General features: G+C 27.7%; 1 long non-coding RNA gene across 3 annotated transcripts; it reads right to left on the bottom strand.

The window, feature by feature from the left end:
- Positions 1-2,218: 2,218 nt before the first annotated feature.
- LOC129318419 (uncharacterized) lies at positions 2,219-4,990 on the bottom strand. 3 transcript variants are annotated; one of them, XR_008595240.1, is made up of 5 exons: positions 4,817-4,990; positions 4,663-4,725; positions 4,494-4,556; positions 4,045-4,149; positions 2,219-2,786 (listed from the first exon to the last, which is right to left on the bottom strand). It is a non-coding gene; the product is annotated as an uncharacterized LOC129318419 (long non-coding RNA). The 3 variants fall into 3 exon arrangements; XR_008595241.1 differs by lacking the exon at positions 4,494-4,556 and having other exon boundaries at positions 4,663-4,734; XR_008595239.1 differs by having other exon boundaries at positions 4,045-4,556.
- Positions 4,991-8,922: the final 3,932 nt, after the last annotated feature.

Below are 8,922 nucleotides of genomic sequence, written 5' to 3'. Positions count from 1 at the left end.
ATGAGTAGGAAATATGGCTTGGATTGTGTCGGCTATATTTTGTTTTCTGAATTCTGGTTCTACAGGGCAGACATTCATAATGAATTCTTTTGGAATATATTGGCTATATTCTGTTTTCTTTGAAGAAGAGGCTGGTTGTTGACTTACTATTTGGTCATAAGTCTTTATTTTAAGAGATTTGTCTGATACATAATCTCTTATAGTCATAGGTCGGTCTGGCTTTTGAGGGGTGTTTGGCTGTATAGTAGCTTTTCCTTTTCCTTTATCCTTCTTACTCATCTACCAACCTTTTAGACTTCCAGTGAAGCCTTGGGTTATAAGTTCAAATATATTATCGTCATTAACTTTATTTATCCTGTAAGCAGCTACAGCCATAATTATTTCTTGAGCTACATTCATTGTTTCATATTCACTTAATCCATCTATATTCCATTCATATATTGAAGAACCATCATAATGAGATGCAGACATAGTACATCTTTCTTCAAATTGAAGATCCGGGAGTGTTGGTCTCGGATAATAATTTTTTGTATTTTTATATTTAGTTTTTGGATTAAATTTTACTTTATTTATTTTCATTTCTTCTGTTTGTTTAGTAATTACATTTATTGTTTCTTTAAAACTTAAAGATTCTAATTTTTTACGGATATCCTTTAATAAATCTATTTGTTTATCTTTCATATCCCATTTTTTTAAAGTCATATTTTTAGCTTGCTCTGTTGATATAGCTTCATACTTAAATATTGGTCTTTGAGGATTGTTCTTTATAATATTCATTTTTTATGTTTTCTAATTCTATATCATTAAAATTTTTAAAATACCAATTTCTTTTTTCTTTATTTTTTGAAGACATGAACATTTCTCTTAAAATGTCTTTATTAAGTTCAAAGCCTTCTTTTCTAATTACCATTAAGGAATGGTATTCTGTAGAAGCTTTAAATTCTTTTTCTATTTGTGATTGTGTTTCAAGTTCTATATTTTCTTTTATGTTATCAGGATTTTCTCTATTAGTTGAAGTTTCCGGTATAAAAATTGGTGTAGGTATTTTTGGTGTAAAATAGAAATAGATGAACCTGACCAATTAGAAGAAATAAGTAATAATCAAATTTCTGGTGAATCAGAGATAACTACAGAAACTATACAGGAATTATTGACCAATTGGTTAATGCCAACATTTAAAGAAAAGAAAATTTATAAAGTCACTAGTTTTGATTTTTCATATGTCACTCAAACAGTAGAAAAAGAAATAGGAATTAATAAAGAAATACAATATATATATATGATACCTGAGGAAACTATAAAAAAATATAAAGAAAAATATAACTGGATGCATATAGGCATGATACAGGTTGCGGTTAAACCTAATTTCCGATTAGGATTAGACGAACCTATATTTATATGTTTAAGAGAAGAAGACAAGAACGAGAATTTCAAAAATCCATAGTAGGAATTATACAATCAAATTTATTTGAAGGAGCTATATATTTTGACTGTTTTCTAAATTATGTTACTAGATTAAAGGACCATAACTGTAAAGAAGCATTAGTTATGGAAATAGGAAGTAAAGGAACTTGGGCTAAAGGAACTACATATATGGAGGAATTTTAAAACAAATAGAAAATGAAAAAGAAAAAATAGTGAGATATCATTCTGGAGTTTGGTCACAGGCTCAACAGTGATATTCCACCATAAAGAAAGAAATTTTATCAATTGTTTTATGTATTTCAAAATTTCAAGAAGATTTAATAAATCAAAAGTTTTTAATCAAAGTTGATTGTAAAGCAGCAAAAGATGTTTTACAAAAAGATGTTAAAAATCTTGTTTCAAAACAGATATTTGCTAGATGGTAAGCAATTTTATCTTGTTTTGATTTTGAAATTCAGTTTATAAAAGGAAAAGAAAATTCTTTATCGGATTTTTTAACAAGAGAATTCTTATAGGGAAAAGTTAAAGATGAGTAAGAAGGATAAAGGAAAAGGAAAAGCTACTATACAGCCAAACACCCCTCAAAAGCCAGACCGACCTATGACTATAAGAGATTATGTATCAGACAAATCTCTTAAAATAAAGACTTATGACCAAATAGTAAGTCAACAACCAGCCTCTTCTTCAAAGAAAACAGAATATAGCCAATATATTCCAAAAGAATTCATTATGAATGTCTGCCCTGTAGAACCAGAATTCAGAAAACAAAATATAGCCGACACAATCCAAGCCATATTTCCTACTCATCCCATTGAAGGAAATTGAAATTTTATTCCACAACATTCAAAAAAGGACAGAATATATTATGAATATATTCTTGTCGCTTCCAAGTCCATAAGTATTACACACAAAGAGTCTGAAGGAAATCCATACAGTCAAATAAAAATATTACAAGTTCTTACTCCCACCACTTGGGGGTATTCTCCGTATACAGCAAAAAAATTTCCTAAAAATTACAAGGATCAGGTTTATAATTATTATGATTATAAAGAAGCCCGGTTCAATGTTTTATATTACAAAAATTATAATCACTCCTGGTTTTTCTGGTTCGACCAGAAGTGTCCAAATACTTTTCCAAAATGGTTCCATGAATGGTTCCATATTTTTGGACTAGTTAAGAAAATACTACCAGAAATGGTAGAAGAAAGATATAATTATTTCAAAGAAAATTCCAATATGAAAGAAGCAGAAAAACCTTTTTGATTTTTCTATTATATGAGAGTTCCTTGGATTATGAGCTAGTGCTTCTCTGTAATGGATCAAAGACCACCTTGCCCTTCCATTTTTTATCTTGTAAGAATCTTCAAGGTAAAATGGTGGGATAAGTACATTCAAAATTATGCGGGTAAAGAAGCAGTCATAAGAAAAATTCAAGGATTATTGAAACGAGTAACCCAAGAAGTAAAGCAAAAAGTGGAAGCATCAACATTCTTTCATGCAGAAAAAACTAAGATAATTTCACAGTTGGTAGCAGCAAAAACAAAAGAAGAGTGGGCCTCTTTAATCAATGATGTGGCTTCTGAAGTAGCATCAGAAGAAGTAGGGTCATCATCGACTCATCCAAATAATACAGAAGAAGAGACAAATGAAGAAACAGACATAGAACAAGACCTTTATGGCGCCGACTATGAAGACTTTCAACTCGTCGCTCATAAAAAGAAATAGCAATCAAAAAAGCTAATCACCAAAAGAAAAAAGCAGATAACAAGACAAATAGATATCACGAGCAAGCAAAGACAAATAAAAGAAGCCGGAAAGAAGACGGAAAAGCAGACAACAAGACAAGCAGATATCACGAAAAAGCAAAGACAAAAAGAAAAAGAAAAGAAAAAGTTGAAGCAATTAGGGATCAGCAATAAAAGTAAGGTATCACGGGTTAGAAAAGTTAACCCAACCATTGTAAATAACCTGAGGTTTAGATAAACTTGAGTTCGGAATATCTCTATAAATTCCGCAGCTCTTAGTTATTCAAAGCATCAGGTTCTTTTGTGTATTCCTTCCCCTCTCTCTCTATTTCCCTTACCTCTCACCCACTCTACTCTTCCCTTCCTCTCCATTCCATTGCATTGTAAGTTATTCCACTCTACTCTTTTGTCAATAATAATAAAACTGTTTTATATATCGTGTCCACGCATTTTTTATTAAAATATTAATAATTCAAAATTTAAAAGTTAAACATCAAGTAAATATTCAACACTTACAAGTAAAACTTTTATATTTACAAGTCAATCTCTTACAATATTAATACTTTAATATTTACAAATTAAAATTTACAAATTTAAAACTTAGATTTGTAAATTAAGATGTTTACCTTATAGATTTGCAAAGTTAACAACCGACAGTGGTCAGTCAATGCCAATCAAAAGGTGGGAGTCAATTCAAGAACGTTTGTGTCATTTTACATGATAAATTAATTTTATATAACCAAGTCCTATAGGACTTGAGTAATTATTTAAAAATTTATAGAACTTATTTGCAAATAAATTATTTTATATATGATCTATTTGTAATTTTTCAATTAATAAAACGATGCTTTAAAGAAATAAGATGACACTTTACCTCAAAATGGTATGCATGCAATTCAAGTTAGCCAACTGTTTGGAAGCACGAAAAATGGAGAAGCCATCTGCCATGAACATTCACGGAGATATCACCGCACACAAACTATAATAAAGAAAGAAACTTCAGGGAAGATAACAAATATGAGATCGATAGTAAAATTACTAATTAATCTACCAATTTTTCCATTTCCATTTTTATTTTGTGAAATTTGATTAACAAAAGCGATTAGGGGAACAAGATACTTTTAATTTGAAGTAACTTATATAAATAAGCTAAGTGTGACCCATCATAATAATAATATTAATAATAAGACAAAACTGTACAATATTTTATCCATTAACGTTGTATAAAATTTCAGTTCTCTAATTTTATTCAGGTATAAAAAAAAGTTTCCTTATTTAATAAAGTGACTTTAATAAGAAACTAAAATGAAATCTTGCAACAACCATTCCAAATAAGATTTAAGCAATTCAAATCTTTCTATTGATGACGTAGATCTTCTCATTTATCTAGCAAGAAAAAAGAAAAGCAAAAATATAGTCGTGATATTATGAAAAAATCAATTATAAAGGAATATTTTAGGAGGAAAAGAAAGAAGGGTCCGATTTATTATACCTGAAACCGCCTGAGAGGCGTCCATGTTTGGAAGCAAAGAAATCGGAGATGTGGCCTATGAGACTGATGAGCCTAACAAGAATCAGTAACAGAAAGACACAAATATGAGAGAGAGAGAGAGAGAGAGAGAGAACAAAAATGGAGAGAAACTTACTAGGAGTAGCGTGCTTGAGAAGAAGCAGGGTGAGAATTGAGTGAGAAGCACCAAAGAAGAATAGCTGTGTAGAGTAGCAATATAGCACAATTATGAAGATGATCAGAACACAAATGGGTGAGGCACATAATTGAAGAGAGATTCTCTTAAAAAAGCAGAGCGAACTCATCGTGATTGGGCTTGTTCCGTCACATCACATAGACAAAGCTGACGCTTTTAACGTGCTCCAAGGCCACACCATTCAGTGGCTTTATTCCTGTTTTTCAGTCAAGTTTGATATTTTCATTTAAATAAATTTAAAAAAATTAATTATGTAATTTTTATAATTTTAATTTAATTATAATTTAATCTATAAATTTTCACTTATTCTAATTTAATTTTTATAATTTTAATTTAATTATAACACAAACATTAAAGTTTGGCTATTATATTTCAATTTTTATAATTTTAATTATTTAAAATATTTTTTTATATATTATAAAAAATAAAATTATAAATATTAAACATATGTTAAAATTTAGGATTAATATTTTAACTTATTAGACCCTTCTTATCTTTATAAGGATTATAAATATTAAAATATTAAAATATTTTTAATTTTTATAATTTTATTTTTTAAATATAAAAATTAATATTTTAAATAATTAAAATTATAAAAATTAAGTTATATAAGTCAAATTTTATGAATTAAGTTATAATTGAATTAAAATTATAAAGTTTGAATTGTAGTAAAGTAAAGTTTGAAGATTGAATTATAAATGAGTTAAAATTTTAAGAATTAAATGATTAAATTTTTAATTAAAAAATATTTGAATTGGATTTAAAAAAGATTAATTATTTTTTGCCTATAATTTTATTAAGCTTGTACTTCGGGTCCTATGATTTAACTTGCTGCTACTTGCTACTTGTGTTTGCACTGTTCGCTCCATCCCTTTAGTTGAAAAAAATAGCTCGTCGGTAGGAAAAAGGCAAAAAGAAAAAAAATAGCTCCAGTTCTCTGCAAAACATCAGACGTCGCAATGCGGGGAATTAACGGCGTCAACTTTGCTCATATTACATCCTAATCGACAGGCAAGCGGCTAATTGCATAATTTTTAACCCATGAATCATTCTTTAAATTGCTTGCCAAAACGCTGAGTCGATGGGGTTAAACGACATCTTTGATTTCTTCAGTTTCAGATCCTTCAATCTCGCTTGATGATTAGGATGTCATTTGAACAAAGCTAACGCCGTTAATCCCCCCTCCCCCACCACGTCTAATATTTTATCGAGGACTGAAGCTGTTTTTTTAACTACAGGGACGGACATGGAGCAAACTGTGTAAAGATTAGGGACTGAATATCAACGTACTCACCAAGAAATTAACAAAAAAAAAACTGTCTCAGCCTTTCAAAGTTTGTTTTCTAATTATTAGTTTAAATGTAATTCTCAGTCAGAACCAAATGAAAAATATAAGACCAACATAGCCATGGACGGAAATGGATGATAAAGTAAGGAGAATCATTGACAATTTGACATGTTATATTATTGTGACTCGCAATTATTATGTATTATTTCATTTCTATTATTTTGAATTTGTGGGGTAAAGTAAAACAAATAAAAGTCTTCTCACTACTTACTTTCCACGCGTCAACAAGGAGTAACATTATCTTTTTCTTTGCATCTTTTGTGGGGCCTGGGGGACTTTGTCTGGTATATTGTTCATTTATAATAAATTAGATATGAATTACCGTGTTAGTTTCGGCACCAACTCTCAGCAGAGTTTTATATCTACTTTCAATCCTTTAACAAAAAGCTTTTTTCATGGCTTATTATCACAACATTACTTGTTTGATGCTACATTACCAATCGAACTACTCTAATAAGCTTAGAATATGTTTAATTTATTTTCTAATTGATGTTGGGATAGTCCAAATCTCAATTAAGAGGTAAAAAGTTCATTACAAGATATAATATCTTGTCTGGATTAAAAAAAAAAAGCTAAAAGAGCTTTTGGGACCAGATGGGCGTTTCTAAGGAAGCTACTTGAAGGAGTTTCTTGACTAAAGCAACGCTGGTGGGGCTTTAACATAATTTAAGTAATTATTAGCCTCTCTCTCCTCATTCTCTCATCTCACCCAGCTCTTCTTTACTCTGCCTTCTTCACTTTAATGTAAATTTGATTTATTCAGATTTTATATTTGTCTCTAGCACACTTTTATTTTTTAATCTTCCCTTTTAAAAGACATTATTGATTTTAAGTTTAATATTTTCAAAAAATATTAAATTAATCACAAATATATATATATATATATGTATATATATAAAAAAATTCATGTACATTTTTATTATTATATCTTTCAACTTCCTTTTGAATAAAATTTTTTAAGAAAATATTTTTTTTACTGATTTCTAGCCTTTAAAGATATTAACAAGTACTTTCTCCGTTTAAAAATATAAGATATTTTTTAAAGGGTTGGATGTTTAAAAATATAAGGCATTTTTAGTTTTTCGAGGTGTAATCATTACTTTTTTTTTGAAGTGTTAATGTTGATAATGAATTTATATTTATTGCAAGGTATTTAATAAGAGTAAATATAAAAAGATAGGACTAGTTGAAAAGTAGGTATCTATTTTATTGAAGAGTGAGATTTAATTAAAAATATTTATATTTTTAAACGGAAGGAATATATGATTGACAAAAAAGTATGAAACTAAATGTAAAAGTCTAGTCTTTTTTTTTCAAGAAATAGTTTATATTTGGAAAATATCAAGTTTGATGAAAATATAGACTCTTTTTTAAAAAAATTATAATTTAAAGTTCAATATTTAAAAAAATATTAAATTTTAAAAATATTTATAAAAAAATTCAAACCCTTTTATACATTATACATAAAATTTTATTATCTTTCCTAAAAATATTAAATTATTTAAAAAATATATCATAAAATTCATATTCTTTTTTATCATTATACACCTAAATTGGCTTTTGAATTAAATTATCTAAACAATGTTCAATTATTTTTCTATATTTGTAATCTACTTTTTTAAAAATTGTAATTTCAAGATTAATATTTTCTAAAAATATCAAATTAGTCACACAAATATATATAGAAAACTTATATCAGTTTTTGTTATTATACATATCAACTAGCGTTTAAATTTAATAATTTAAATAGGTTTTAATTTACTATTACAAAAAAGGAAATAAATGATGGTTATTTTAGTCCATAAATGACGGTTAATAAGTGTCATTTATTCGGTTGACATTTAAAAACCTCCAATAAATGACGGTTATAAAACCGTCATTTAAAATAAAATTTTTACGAAGGGAGAAGCAAATTGAGAATTTAAATGACGGGTAAATGATATACCCGTCATTTAAATAAAGTCTTTTTAAATGACAGGTACTTTAAATGACGGGTAAGTTATATACCCGTCATTTAAAATATGGTAAAAATCATGACCATATTTTAAATGACGGGTAAATGAGATACCCGTCATTTAAAGTCAGTATAAATGACGGGCATTTTTTTTAACCGTCATTTATTTTAGCATAAATGACGGTTATTTATATAACCATTATTTTTTATATGATTTTTTTTAATTCGTGAGCTGTTTTTATACCAGCCTCCCTGCAAAAAGAAATCAAAATAGCAGCAACCAACCATTTCAGATTTTAATACCAACGAAATTTATTGTATTTAATTTTAAAATTAATCAATAAACAAATGTAATTACATAAAGTAACCTTTTTTCAAAAATAAACTGCCTATTAAAAAAAATTCCTAACTACTTCTTCAAGGTAATTCTATTAATCTTCTTTTTATGAAGTTCACACTTGAAAAATATATTGACACCATTCTTCAATTACTTCATTTATTTATGTATCCCCGAATTCTTCAACATAAGAATCACATATTACAAAACAAATATAGCATATAAAAATAAAGCACATAATAAGTAATTTTTAGGTTTAATATAAATCACACATTACAAAATAACTATAGCACATAATAAATAACAATAAATTTTTAAATCACACAAAACAAGTAACCTACAAGTTTAAATTATTTTTTTTCTTTTTCTTGTACGTTCCTTATCTTTGCTCTCCTTCTTTGCTCGAA

Source organism: Prosopis cineraria, unplaced genomic scaffold (assembly GCF_029017545.1).
Source record: "Prosopis cineraria cultivar Desert tree isolate PC_DT_omini unplaced genomic scaffold, ASM2901754v1 PC8, whole genome shotgun sequence".
Classification (NCBI taxonomy): domain Eukaryota; kingdom Viridiplantae; phylum Streptophyta; class Magnoliopsida; order Fabales; family Fabaceae; genus Prosopis; species Prosopis cineraria.
The sequence above is the reverse complement of the archived record's forward strand: the minus strand, read 5'-3'. Positions and strand labels throughout refer to the sequence as shown.